Source organism: Gastrolobium bilobum, unplaced genomic scaffold (assembly GCF_033153095.1).
Source record: "Gastrolobium bilobum isolate Gb01-03AN ecotype WA unplaced genomic scaffold, APGP_CSIRO_Gbil_v1 utg462161, whole genome shotgun sequence".
Taxonomy (NCBI): domain Eukaryota; kingdom Viridiplantae; phylum Streptophyta; class Magnoliopsida; order Fabales; family Fabaceae; genus Gastrolobium; species Gastrolobium bilobum.
In genome coordinates this window covers 1-14,798 of record NW_026895299.1, presented here as the reverse complement: position 1 = coordinate 14,798, position 14,798 = coordinate 1, and the positions used below count along the sequence as shown (strand labels likewise).

General features: G+C 39.2%; 1 non-coding gene across 1 annotated transcript; it reads right to left on the bottom strand.

Moving 5' to 3' along the window:
* Window positions 1-9,653: 9,653 nt before the first annotated feature.
* Window positions 9,654-9,760, bottom strand: LOC133304990 (small nucleolar RNA R71). Its single transcript, XR_009750706.1, has one exon. It is a non-coding gene; the product is annotated as a small nucleolar RNA R71 (small nucleolar RNA).
* Window positions 9,761-14,798: the final 5,038 nt, after the last annotated feature.

The following is a 14,798-nucleotide window of genomic DNA, read 5'->3' as shown; positions in this document are numbered from 1 at the left end:
CTTATTGTCACATAGCAGCTTCATAGGTCCCTCACATTTTATTTTGAGATCATCAAGTATAATTTTCAGCCACAGTAACTCACAAATGCCTTGAGCCATAGCTCGAAATTCAGCTTTTGCACTTGATCTGGCAACCACATCTTGTTTCTTACTTCTCCATGTCACCAAGTTACCACAGAGAACATGCAGTAACCAGTGGTAGAACGACGAGACGGATCCAGCATAATCAGCATCAGTGTAGACTTCTAAAGAGAGATTGCCATCACGTAGGAACAACAATCCTTTACCAGGATTAGCTTTAAGATACTGCAGAATTCTCTCTACTGCCTGCATGTGTTTCTCCTTTGGATCGTGCATAAACTGACTGACAACACTAACAGCATAAGCTAGGTCTGGTCTAGTATGAGCCAGATATATCAATTTTCCAACTAGCCGTTGCTATTGTCCTTTATCAACTGGAGGACTCTCCTCTTCAAAGCCTATCTTGTGATTCTGCTCAATAGGAGTATTAGAGGGTTTACACCCGAGCTTCCCTGCTTCTTTGAGAAGATCCAAAACATATTTCCTCTGACTGATAAAAATTCCTTTGCTTGAATGAGCTACTTCTATCCCTAGGAAATATCTCAGTTTCCCAAGGTCTTTGACTTCGAACTCAGAGGCAAGTCGTGCCTGCAGAATCTGTCTCTCCATAAAATCATCACCTGTGATAATAATATCATCAACATATACAAGGAGCACAGTAAGCTTCCCATTTTGGGAGTGCTTGAAGAAAAGAGTGTGATCTCCTTGACTCTGTCTATATCCTAAGGTCATCATAACCTTAGTAAACCTTCCAAACCAAGCACGAGGTGACTGCTTCAATCCATACAAGGCCTTTTTTAATCGACAAACTTTATTTTCCCCTTCACAGAATCAAAACCAGGCGGGATTTCCATGTAGACTTCTTCTTCTAACTCACCATTGAGGAAAGCATTTTTCACATCAAATTGATTTATATCCCAATTATAATGGGCAGCAAGGGACAACAAGATTCTCACTGTATTCATCTTTGCAACTGGAGCAAAGGTTTCTTCATAATCAATGCCATAGGTTTGAGTGTAACCTTTGGCGACTAATCGAGCCTTGTATCTCTCAAGAGTGCCATCAGAATTATATTTCAGGGCATAAACCCATCTGCACCCTACTGCTTTCTTTCCGTTGGGTCTATCAATAATCTCCCATGTTTTATTTTTCTCCAACGCATTCATCTCCTCTTGCATGGCTTGAGCCCAATTCCCATCTTTCAAAGCTTCATGTACTGATTTTGGGATTGAAGTAGAATCTAGTGCTGAAACAAAGCTTTTGTGCTGCACAGAAAGATTAGCAGAGGAAACAAAATGGGAGATAGGGTATTGAGTACAAGAGGGACAAGAAGAACAAGATTTCTTGGAACAAGATCTTTTTCCTTTTCTTAAAGCAATGGGTAAATCATCAGAAGCAATAGTAATGGGTAAGTCATCAGAAGTATTAACATCATGATCGGAAATATGAGATTCAGGACTTACCAGTGGTTCAGACGATTGAGGTTGTTGTTGAGGCAATGTGGGTTGTTTCCTTCTTTGATATACCAATTCAGGTGTTACAATCTTCTGTATCTCTGGTGTACTTGATGTATCAGTCATAGGAGGATCAGTCACAGGAGGATCAGTCACAGGAGGATCAGACATAGACACATTAGGAACAGGAACAAGAGGAAGAGACACTGACACAGGTGAAGGAGTAGACACTGAAGATTCAAAGAAGGAAGGTGATGAGTCTTCTGGTGAATTATTCTCCCCCTGAAGATGAGGACCTTGGAAAAAGGACTCAGATTCCTGAAATGTAACATCCATAGAAACAAAAAATTTCCGACTTCCAGGGTGATAGCACTTGTAGCCCTTCTTATCAGGAGCATATCCAAGGAAGACACATTTAAGAGCCCTAGGATCCAACTTACTGCGATGCTGTTTATGAACATGAACAAAGACAACACACCCAAACACTCGAGGAGGAAGACTTTGCAAAGTTGGAATAGAAGGGAAAAAAGAAGTCATTGAGTTAATAGGACTTACATGATCGAGGACCCGAGTGGGTAGACGATTGATCAAGAATGCTGCAGTAAGAATAGCATCTCCCCAATAGTATTTGGGTACATGTGTCTGAAACATTAATGCACGAGCCACTTCAAGAAGGTGACGATTTTTTCTTTCAGCAACCCAATTCTGTTGAGGGGTGTCAACACAAGTAAGTTCATGAATCATACCGCAATTTCGTATAAATTGGGAAAAACTGTGATTAACATATTCAGTACCATTATCTGTCCTTAGTCTCTTGATTTTTCTACCAAATTGGGTCTCAACCATTTTATAAAATTGAAAGAACAGTTGTGGTACCTCAGACTTTTCACGCATTAAGTAAAACCAAGTTACACGAGTGCAATCATCAATAAAAGAAACAAACCATCTATTTCCAGAAGCATGAGAGACTTTAGAAGGACCCCAAACATCAGAATGAATAAGATCAAAAGGTTCAACACTCTTAGTACTACTAGAAGGAAAAGACACACGATGATGCTTAGCAAACTCACAAACATCACAATGAAAAGACTCAACAGGCTTAGACAAAAACAATGACGGAAATAAAGATTTGAGTAAACCAAATGGAGGATGTCCCAAGCGCTTATGATGAAGCCAAATCAAAGAATCAGCAGTTGATTGACCATGAGACATCAAGATGTGATCTGTTACTTTATTTGCGGGAGATTGTGACACCAGATAGTACAGCCCACCTTGCTCTTTAGCACTACCAATCGTCTTCCCCGTGGCGAGATCCTGAAAAACACAATGGGTAGGGAAGAAGGTTACAGTACAATTCAAATCTTTTGTAATTTTATGAATAGAAAGAAGATTCGTGGAGAGTTTAGGAACATGAAGAGCATCTTTAAGATGTAAGGACTGCTGTAAGTTTATGTCACCAGAACCCGCAACTGATGTATGTGAGCCATCAGCTATGGCTATTGTATGAGTTCCAATGGTAGGATGATAAGAAGTAAAGGAGTCAGCACAACAAGCCATATGATCAGTAGCACCAGAATCAACAACCCAAGAATGTTTAAAATCATTACATGAAGAAAGGAAAGAATGAGTTTTGGAGCTCATACCAGTCATAGACAAAGCACTAGTATCAGATGGCTTACTCATATAATCAAGGATGCTTCGAAGCCGTTCCAACTCATCTGGACAAAATGCAGGTTGGGTCTCATTAGGTGCAAGGGTTATTTCAGAGGAAGTAAAATGCGCTCGACCACGCATCTTTGCCATCTTTTCTAAGACAGTTTGCTTTCCATGAAGGCGAAAGCATAAATCCTTGATATGACCTGTTCTTTTACAATAAGAACACCATCGATCATCTCTCTTAGGTGTAGAAGATGCACTATCATAGAACTTTGTAAAGGAACTCCTTTGAGAAGAGGCCATATTGCACAAAAAACAGTCAACGAAAAAGGCTCCAAGAAGCCAAAAATTCGAAAAAAAATACCAAACGACGTTCGATCAAAGGGAAGAGCACAGATCCAGAACGAGAATGAAGAGACGATCAGAACGGTGTTGGCCGGAGCTCAAAAAGGTGGTCCACGCGCCTCCACGCGCCGGTGGAGTTGACTGCGAGTGGGCCTCACTCGCCGGGAAGGTGGTGGCGCGTGACAGCGCGTGCGGTGGTCGCCGGAGCTGATTTTTCTGCAGCGCGGTCGTCTGACGGTCGCGATCCTGTCTGTGGTCGGTCAAAGTTGAAAAACGGCCGGAAAACGACCAAGACGCGAAGAGAAGGATTCTGCCTTGTTTGCGTTGTTTGAGCGTTTGATGAACAGTGAGGGAAAAACAAAAAGATCTGATCTTGTTACTGAGTAATGAAGAAAAAAATAGAAACAGTGATCTCTCAGTCCAAGAGGTCCCTGGAAAATTTTTCTGGTGGCGGCTGATGGCAGCGAGAGACGAAAAAAAAGAATAGAAAGGTTTCGTAAGTGCGGAAGCAAAGCCCTCAAGATCGAGAGCTCTGATACCAACTTGAAAAGAGTAATTAGAAAATATTATTATAATTGTGTATATAATCTGTACAAAGGGGTCTCTATTTATAGAGAATGAAAACCCTAAAACTTGACCTAATGGGCTTGGACCAATACAAAAAAAAATACTAATAATAATAAAATAACCAATATTTACAACATCTCTATATCTGTAGCACATGAGGTCTTTACCTTTACAAGTAGATAAGTCGTGTTAGTCTTACCCGAGATCACTGATCCCCATTCTCAGTGACTCTATACTAGGAACATAAAATTAGGAATAAACGTGCGGTATCCTTGAATCCTCATGATCGTGATCTCATCACAGATACTCAAGAGATACATGTTCTATTCCAAGGAGTTTATCCAGTTACTCATATAAAATATTAACAATAATATTGAGACAAAATATGAAACAGGATAAAAAGTGCTTTTATTTATTTGCGACAATATAAAAGGTCCACATATGTCCTAATCTAATCAAAAGATTGTCTCTAGGACATCCATATACTAACAAGCTCTCACTTGGCCTAGAGCCAATCTGACCTAAGTCGTATACCTAAAGCCTCATAATGACTATCATGTTTTCTCTGAGAAACAACCTTTGTCAGATAATCGGCTAGGTTATTATCTGTGGGAACATAATCCATCTTTACATCCTTCCGATCAATGATTACTCTAATCAGGTGATATCTGTGGAGCACGTGTTTAGATCTTTGATGAGACCTAGGTTCTTTTGACTGCGCAATGGCTCCAATGCTTTCGCAAAGCAACTGTATGGGCTCATCTACGCTTGGAACCACCCTTAGTTCAGATATGAACTTCTTGATCCACACGACCTCCTTAGCCACTTCTAAAGCAGCTATGTATTCAGCTTCTGTCGTTGAATCTGCTTTTCTGCTTGGAACTCTTCCAAGATACTGCCCCACCATTTAAGGTGAATACGAATCCTGATTGTGACTTACAGTCATCTTTGTCACTTTGAAAGCTAGCATCAGTGAACCCTTTCACTGTAAACTCATCAACCCTACCATAGACCAGAAACGCATCCTTAGTTCTTCTTAAGTATTTAAGGATGGTCTTCACTGCTGTTGATGAACCCTTAGTTCATCATGGTTTTTAGCAGGAATTAGGATCAAATTGTGTGATTAAATGATGAAAAAACAAGGTTAATGTCCTAAGATGTCCTCAATTACAAGTTCAAGAGCTTTATTGGAAATTTGTATGATTCTTGTAGGAAAAGCAAGCTTGAAAGGCAACTGGAGAAGGAAGAAGATTCTGGAGCTCAAGAGGAGAAAAATTGCCTAAGTGTTGAGCGCTAAAACGTCCACACTGAGCGTTTTAGCGCCCTGCTACAGGAAGAGGCCAAAACTTGCTGGTGATGAGCGCTAAAACGCCCACACAGAGCGTTTTAGCGCGCTGCTGCACTTAGAAGATGGAAAATTGCTGGTCTTGGGCGCTAAAACGGCCTGCAATAAGCGTTTTAGAGCCCTAAAGTGGAAAAAGGATTCTGGTCTTCACCGCTAAAATGTCCAAATCAAGAGTTTTAGCGTTGGAGTCAGTTAAAGTCAGTTGAGCATTCACCAAGTTTGGACGCTAAAACGGTCATTCCTTAACGTTTTAGCGTTGTAATCAGTTAAAAGCAGTTGAGCATACGTAAAGCATGGACGCTAAAATGGTCACTTATGGACGTTTTAGCACCCACATCAGTTTTCTGTTTTTAATTGTAACACTATATAAGGCAAAGCCTTGACACTTAGAAAACTCTCTTGATGTGAAGGGATCTGAACTTTCTCTCTCTCTCTTAAACTTTAGTCTGACTTCTCTCTAAATTCTCTTAGGTTTTAGTTTTTGTATTAGGATTTCTTTGTAATAGTTTGGAGATTGAAGACTTTCAACATGGAAATGAAGTTTGCTTCTTCTTCTCTTATTTATTGTAACACCCCAAATGTAAATACATATAGGGTGCACCTTCATCATGCATTCAACGCGCGGAAGTCTAAATTTAAACTTTACGAATGCAAATATCAGAGTGCGGAATGGAAACACATAACCATACTTATTCCATATAAAATTAAAAGCGTTAAAACGTCAATACAAAATAAATAACACTAAACATTGTTTAATGTAATCCCAAAAAGATTAACTAATCATAAATAAAAACATAATTTATGTCGCATCATAAGCCCAGTCATAATGTGGTTGTGGTTCCTCTAGCCATTGTGTACTTAGTGCTTCATCGAAATCATAATGTGGAAAAGCTTCTATTAATAATTTCATAGCCTCAGTCCATAGGCCTCTATCTGTTAGATCCTTTAGTTTCTCTTCCCAGGTAGGTGGAGTTTCTTCTTCTTTACGTACCAGTCTCTTACCCTTTCTTTCCCACATAACTTTCTTATTACTTTCTTTCATCTTTTCCTGAAATGGGTGGTCAAGGGGAGGTGAGATTTTGGGGAAAATCTCAGTAAGGTTCACAGCTGGAGCATTCTCCAACTATGACGCTTACTCCTGCAACAGTTTATAATAACAATACAAAATGGAACATTTAACATCATCATATAAAAATATCATGCCATCATCATCATCATCATATTCCTGCCGGCTTTTACGGACTTACGGAGATACCCAGAGTCCTCGTCAGGTTGAAACTGGAGTATCAGTGCACAGGCCAACATTTAATAGCATGGTTTTAAGTTTCAAAAATATCATAATCACATAATGTAAAGCACTATAAACATATTGCAGTCAGACCATAACTTATCATAGTTTCATAATGGTGGCATACATAGAGAGATTACTTCAACAACTGTAAACACTTACAGTACTTGTCGTTCTTTACTTGTATACTTTCAACTTTTGATCTCTTTACTTGCCTGCTTGCTCCCTTGACTCCCTTTGATGATGATCAACGACTTAAGGAAACACTTCTTGACCTTTGACTACTTTGAATCTTCTTGAATGAACTTCCTTCCTCCTTAAACATACAAGGCCGCAAGCTTAAAGAGAGGAGAAGAGGGATTTTCTTGCTTAGAGATGAAGGGTTCTTTGGTGGAATTATTAGGAAGAAGGACTAAGATCCAGGCTTGTATTTGATCTTGGAACAATTAGGTATTTCTCACTAACACACTCACCATTTCGAAGCATTCATGGACTTCACAAAATGAACTAAACTCTTTGTTCTTTCCTTTGGTAGTGCCGCGGCTATAGAGGGAAAAAGGAGAGACTAAAGCTTGTTCAAATAGGCAACCTAGAAGCCTTGCCATTACTTGATTGCTGGTAGGTTTCGATCACATTAAATGAGAGTAAGGTGGTGATTTGTTGTCATAGGTTAGATTGCTTAATTTAGGGACAAGAACATGATGTCAATTTCCTTGATTAAGGAAATTTAGTGATTGCTTGATTTAAGGAATTGATGATGTGTGACTAATCGTCATTAAAAGTTGCTCCCTTGATTTAAGGGATTGATGAGGTGTGACTAATCGTCATAAAGGTTGCTTCCTTGATTTAAGAAACAAAATTATTTGATTGATTGACATATTGTCATCAATTTGCTTGATTTAGGGAAAGTGATTGACTACTAATCATCATAATCCAAACTTCCTTGTTTAAAGGAATTTGACTGGCTTGACTTAAGGAAATTCGATTTGCATTTAATGGCTTGAAAATCAAATAAAATCAAATTCATTTCCTACACCTAGGCCGCGGATTTTAAATGCTTGGAAGGAAAAGATTTCCTTTAATTTTGGACCATGATTTATTCCTTAAGATTATGGACCTTTAACCTATTAACCTGACCTAATTTGTGCCTATTTTTCCATGATTTTATGACACTTTAAATTGACTTCTTAGAGCTTGTTTTCTCTAGTAAAATCGTGGGCTTCTTGCTTGTAGGGAAAGAATTCTAATTTAATTCCTAGTCATATAGTACTTCTTTAGGTTTATTATGTCATGGCCTTACTTTGGGCTTTAACTTGATTTGGGTTTCATTTACCTTATTGGACTTTACTTTATCATATAGAGCTTTCTTTGTATCACTTGGACTTGTCCACATTAAATGGAATTAAAACTTCCTTTGTTGGGTTATACTTTGATCCATGAATTCATTGGATCCCTAATGCTTATGTCTTTGGTCCATTGGACCCATACTTCTAATTTACTTAATCATAAACTATTTCATCTGAAATGTCTCGTTTATTAATTATCATAATTCTTCATTAATCATGATACAATATTTAGGGTTGTTATATTTATTCCTTAGTCATGTCTGAGTAGAGTCTTTGTAGTCTGAATGCAATAGAACTCCATGATAATATTATGTTGATTTGATTAATATGATGAAGTATTTTTCATGTGTTGATTTGAGATTTTCTGATTTAATTATTTCTATCAAGGAAGTAATATAGAACAGGGATGTTTATATGACTTCTGTATTTGATAATCTCAACCTCAGAATTCTAGTACTCAAGGGATTGATGCTAGAGTTCTGATGTAATCTTAAGACTTTAGTATTTCATGCATGTATTAAGAAAGAGATCACCAATGGATTGGGGTTTCTGATTAATGTATCTATCAGGGTAGTAAGGGATTACATCTTGATGATAAGTAAAAGGTTGATTAACATCACATGGAAAGGAATTCATCATATGATCAGTTTTTACATGGGTTATTATGGAGGAAAGTTGTTTTCTGACTACTTGTTGTTTTATTAATTCCTAATCCATATTTAATTTGTGTCAAATTACTTACAATCAATTTTCTGGTGACAAATTATTCATGATTTTTACAAACTCTTATCTGATTCAAATTAGTTTTCTATGGTTTATTGGTGTTTGAACACAATTCCTCGTGGGAACGATCTTTACTCATCATTTTATTACTTGTACGACTAGTGCACTTGCTAAACGTCCAACAAGTTTTTGGCGCCGTTGCCGGGGAATTTGTTTTTCAACACTAACTGATACCATAGAATTCTGAGATTGAATCCTTTTATTTTCAGTATTTTAGTTTATGTTAAGTTTCTGGTCAATTTTGATTCTGGTATATGCGAGGTACACTTGATCCGAATTTGTTGTTGTATGATCCAGAATTAGAAAGGACATTGAGGAAGCACAAAAGGGCAGCCAGGCAAAGGAGACAGTTGCAAGAAATTGGTGAATCAAGTGCGGTTAATCAGGAAGAAATAATGGCAGAGAATCACAGACCACCACCACCACAGAGGACACTGGGAGAGTACATGACTCCTGTAGTGATTCCTCCAATTGGGAGTGTTGTACGCCCAACAGTGGAGCCCAACAACTTTGAATTGAAGCCTGCTTTGATATATTTGGTGCAGAAGGATCAGTTTGCTGGAACCAGTGCAGAGGACCCTTACTTGCACATAGAGAACTTTCTATTGTTGAGTGATACTGTGAAGATAAATGGTGCAAGAGATGCAATTCTGTTGAGACTATTCACTCATTCACTGACGGATGATGCAAGGAGATGGCTGCAATCATTGCCACAAGGAAGTATAACAACTTGGGATGATCTGCAAACCAAGTTCTTGCAGAGGTTTTTCTCAGCATCCAAGAGGGCCAAGTTGAAGGATGAGATTACAAGCTTTAAGCAGAAAGAGTCAGAATCCATTTATGAGGCTTGGGAGAGATTCAAGACTTTGTTGAGGAAATGTCCCTAGCATGGAATTGAGGCATGGCAACAAGCAGCAATCTTCCTGCAAGGAAGGACCACTAACACTAGAACCTTGGTGCATGCCACTGCTGGTGGATCATTGACTACCAAGACCCCTCAAGAAGCCTTGGATATCTTTGAGTCATTGGCATCTCAGGAATTTGATAATGCCCCAGTGGCTGACAGAAGGACAGGAGTCATCAGGTTGGATGGGTATGATGCTCTGTTGGCAAGGAATGATCAACTGATGCAGACATAGAGACAACAGCAGCAACAATTAGATACCCTTATTAAGCAACTATCTTCACAAAAGGTAGCTTCTGTGGAAACCAAGAGTGTATGTGCTATCTGTGGCAAAGGCCATGTGACAGAGGAGTGTGATTATGGGTGATCACCAGAACAAGCAGAGGTGAATGGAGTGTGGTATGATCAGAATAATCAAAGAAACTACAACAATCAGGGAAGGAATGTTTATGTGCCACCATGGAAGAACAAGAATCAACACCCAGGATTCAGCTATAGTTCCAACCATCAATTGAACCCACCATTACATCCTCCACCACCACATATGAAGGAGCAGTCAAGTGATCCTGCTGCATGGGAGAAAGCGTTTGCTCAGTTATCTAAGACAACTCAGGATTATATCCAGGGGTCTAATTCATTCAGGGAAGAGACAACTGCATTCATGCAGGAGACCAGAACTTCTTTCAGAAATCAGGAAGCATCAATCAGAAATTTGGAGACCCAGATTGGTCAATTATCAAGACAGATATCAGAGAGACCACAAGGGAAATTTCCAGGTGATACACTAGTGAATCCTAAGGAGCACTGTAAAACAATTATGACAAGAAGTGGGTTGGTACTTCAACCAGTGAAAAAGAATGTGGAAAATAAAAAGAATGAAGAAGAGGTTGTGGTTGAAGATGTAGTCTCTGATGATGAAGTAGAGAAGATGAGAAATGAGAAAAGTGAGAAGGAAGTAATTGTTAGAGATGTTATAGTTGGAATTGATAAAGAAGAGGAAGGGAAGGACAATAAGAACGAAGGAGAGGTAGAAGTTGGTAAAAATGCTTCCCCACAAAAGATGATGAAGTGGGAAAAGAAGAAGATGGCTGACAAGAAAGAACAGCCAGTTATTTTATCTCCCTATGCTAAAGTTCCCTACCCTCAAAGGTTGAAGCAAGAGATTCAGAAACCGCACTATGCAAGATTTCTGGATATCTTCAAAAATTTACAAATTAACATACCATTTTCTGAAGCACTGGAAAATATGCCTCACTATGCAAAGTTCATGAAGGATCTTCTTACTAAGAAGAGGAAATTAACTGATGGTGAGACAGTGGCCCTAACAGCAGAGTGTAGTGCCCTAATCCAGAAGAAGCTTCCAACAAAAATGAAAGATCCTGGAAGCTTCAGTATCTCTATTGCTATAGGAGATGTGGAGGTGGGAAAGGCATTGTGCGATTTGGGAGCCAGTATAAACTTGATGCCATTGACAGTATGTAGAGCTTTGGGAATCAACACTTTGAAGGAAACCAATCTTATTCTGCATCTTGCAGATAGATCTATCAAGAGGCCTGAAGGTGTGGTTGAAGATGTCTTGGTCAAGGTAGACAAGTTTATTTTTCCAGTGGATTTTGTGATTCTTGACATGGAGGAAGAGGATACAGAAAGTCCTTTATTGTTAGGAAGACCCTTTTTAGCAACTGCAAGATCTTTGATAGATGTTGAATAAGGAAAGTTGTTGCTAAGGGTGGATGAGGAAACAGTCACAATTGATGTATTTGAAACCATCAAGCACCCTGTTGATGTGGAGGATTATTTTAGATTGGATGTGATACAGGAGGTTGTGGAAGAAGTGAATAAAGAAGAAGAATTCCCAGTTGAGGAAAAAAGATCAGAAGAAGAGACAGGTACAGAAGATTACCAAGAAGAGCCAGAAGTGGAAGAGCTTGAGAAGAAGAATGATGACATTCCAAAAGGAGCACCTAAGGTAGAACTTAAGGAATTACCTTCACATTTGAAGTATGTGTTCCTTGGGGATGATCAAACATATCCAGCAATCATTAATGCAATGTTGTCTGATGAGGAAGAAGGGAAGTTGATTAAGGTACTCAAGAAGAATAAAATGGCTATTGGATGGCAGTTTTCAGATCTTAAGGGTATTAATCCTTCCTTTTGCACCCACAAAATATTGATGGAAGAAGAGGTCAAACCAGTAAGGCAACCACAGAGGAGACTCAACCCCACTATGAAGGAAGTAGTGAGGAAGGAGGTGGTGAAGTTGCTTGATGTTGGGATGATTTACCCTATTTCAGACAGTGCTTGGGTGAGTCTTGTGCAGACCGTGCCCAAGAAAGGGGGATGACTGTGGTGAAAAATGAGAATAATGAGTTGATTCCCACAAGGGCAATCACTGGCTGGAGAATGTGCATTGACTACCGGAGGCTGAATAAGGAAACCAGGAAGGATCATTTTCCACTTCCTTTCTTGGATCAGATGCTAGAGAGGTTGGCAGGACATGCTTTCTATTGTTTCTTGGATGGTTATTCAGGGCATAATCAGATAGCTGTGGCACCAGAGGATCAGGAGAAGACTGCTGTTACATGTCCATATGGAATATTCGCATACCGGAGGATGCCTTTCGGCTTATGCAATGCTCCTGCCACCTTTCAAAGGTGCATGCTTTCCATTTTTTCTGATATGATAGAAGAATGCATAGAAATTTTTATGGATGATTTTTCTGTATTTGGTTCTAATTTTGATGTATGTCTAGGGAATTTAGATTCTGTTTTGAAAAGATGTCAAGACTGTAATTTGGTTTTGAACTGGGAGAAGTGTCACTTTATGGTGACAGAAGGTATAGTTCTTGGACACAAGGTGTCTAGGAATGGAATTGAAGTGGATAGGGCAAAAACTTCTGTGATAGAGAAACTTCCTCCACCTGTAAATGTTAAGGGTATGAGGAGTTTTCTTGGTCATGTAGGATTTTATAGGCGGTTCGTAAAAGATTTTTTGAAAATTGCCAAGCCCTTATGCAAGTTATTGGTCAAGGACCAAAAGTTCCTGTTTGATGATGAATGTCTGCATGCATTTCATGTTTTAAAAGAAAAGTTGACCACTGCACCTATCATGATGGCACCTGATTTCTCATTACCATTTGAATTAATGTGTGATGCCAGTGACTATGCTGTAGGAGTGGTATTGGGCCAAAGAGTAAATAAATTGTTGCATGTCATTTACTATGCCAGTAAGATCTTAAATGATGCACAAAAGAATTATGCTACTACAGAAAAAGAATTACTGGCTATTGTGTATGCATTTGACAAATTCAGGCCATATCTGTTAGGATCAAAAGTTATTGTTTACACTGACCATGCAGCTTTAAAGTATTTGTTAAGCAAGCAGGATGCTAAACCCAGGTTGCTCCGCTGGATGTTACTGTTGCTAGAGTTTGAGGTAGAGATCAAGGACAAAAAGGGAGTTGAAAACTTGGTGGCTGATCACTTATCAAGGATTACAGAAAAAGAGCTTCAAGAAGGACCGGAAGTAGTGATCAGAGAAGAGTTTCATGATGAACATGTTTTGGCAATATGTGTTGTCACAGAAATGGTTAGGGATGAAGTCTTCTCTATCAGTACCCCACCATGGTTTGCTGATTTCGCCAACTATATAGCTGCTGGATTGATGCCTAAGGATTTCACATGGCAACAGAGGAAGAAATTTCTGCATGATGTTAAGAGATACATTTGGGATGAGCCATATCTTTTCTATAGATGTTCAGATAGTGTGATCCGACGGTGTATTCCAGAGGAAGAACAGAAGGATGTGTTGTGGCATTGTCATGGTTCTGCATATGGTGGACATTTTGCAGGTGAGAGAACTGCAGTAAAAGTATTGTTGAGTGGCTTCTATTGGCCCACTTTATACAAGGATGCAAAGAAGTTTGTGGAGGCATGTGATAACTGTCAGAGAACTGGGAATATTTCTAGGCAACATGAGATGCCGTTGAACAATATCCAGGAAGTGGAGATCTTTGATGTTTGGGGTATGGATTTTATGGGACCTTTCCCTTCTTCCTACTCTAACAAGTACATATTGGTGGCAGTTGACTATGTTTCCAAATGGGTTGAGGCCATAGCTACACCAACCAATGATTCCAGGGTGGTGATTGCTTTTCTGAGAAAGAATATATTTTCCAGATTTGGAGTCCCGAGAGCTATGATTAGTGATGGGGGCACTCATTTTGACAATAGGATGGTGGAGTATGCCTTGGCTAAGTATGGAGTGAGGCACAAAATAAGCACTCTATACCACCCACAGACTTGTGGTCAGGTTGAGATTTCCAACAGGGAATTGAAGAGAATATTGGAGAAGACTGTTGGGAATGCTAGGACCCAGTGGTCCAAGAAACTTGATGACACTTTATGGGCGTATAGGACCGCTTTCAAAACTCCTATTGGGATGTCTCCATTTCAGTTGCTATTTGGAAAAGAATGCCATTTGCCAGTTGGATTGGAGCACAAGGCTTTGTGGGATGTGAGATATCTGAATTTTGATTCCAAAGCAACGGGACAGAAAAGATTATTACAGTTGGATGAATTAGATGAGTTACGTTTGTCTGCTTATGAAAGTGCCAGTTTGTATAAGGAAAAAACAAAGCTATGGCATGATAGGAAGATCACACCTAGAGACTTCAAGGTGGGGGATCAAGTACTTCTGTTCAATTCCAGGTTGAAGCTGTTTCCAAGGAAGTTAAAGTCTAGATGGTCTGGACCGTTTGTGGTAAAAGACATGAAACCATATGGGGCTGTAGAAATCAGTTCTTTGGATTCAGACAGAAGTTTTACAGTCAATGGTCAACGATTGAAGTTATATGTTGGAAGTGCTGTGGATAGGCAACTACTGACAGTTGCTCTATTAGAGGTAAAATAGATCATACCCGTCAGGCTCGTGACGTTAAACAAGCGCTGAGTGGGAGGCAACCCACTGTACTAGGTATGTAATTCCATGTTCATACCATATCCATAAGATGAAGAAGTAAAAAGGGAAA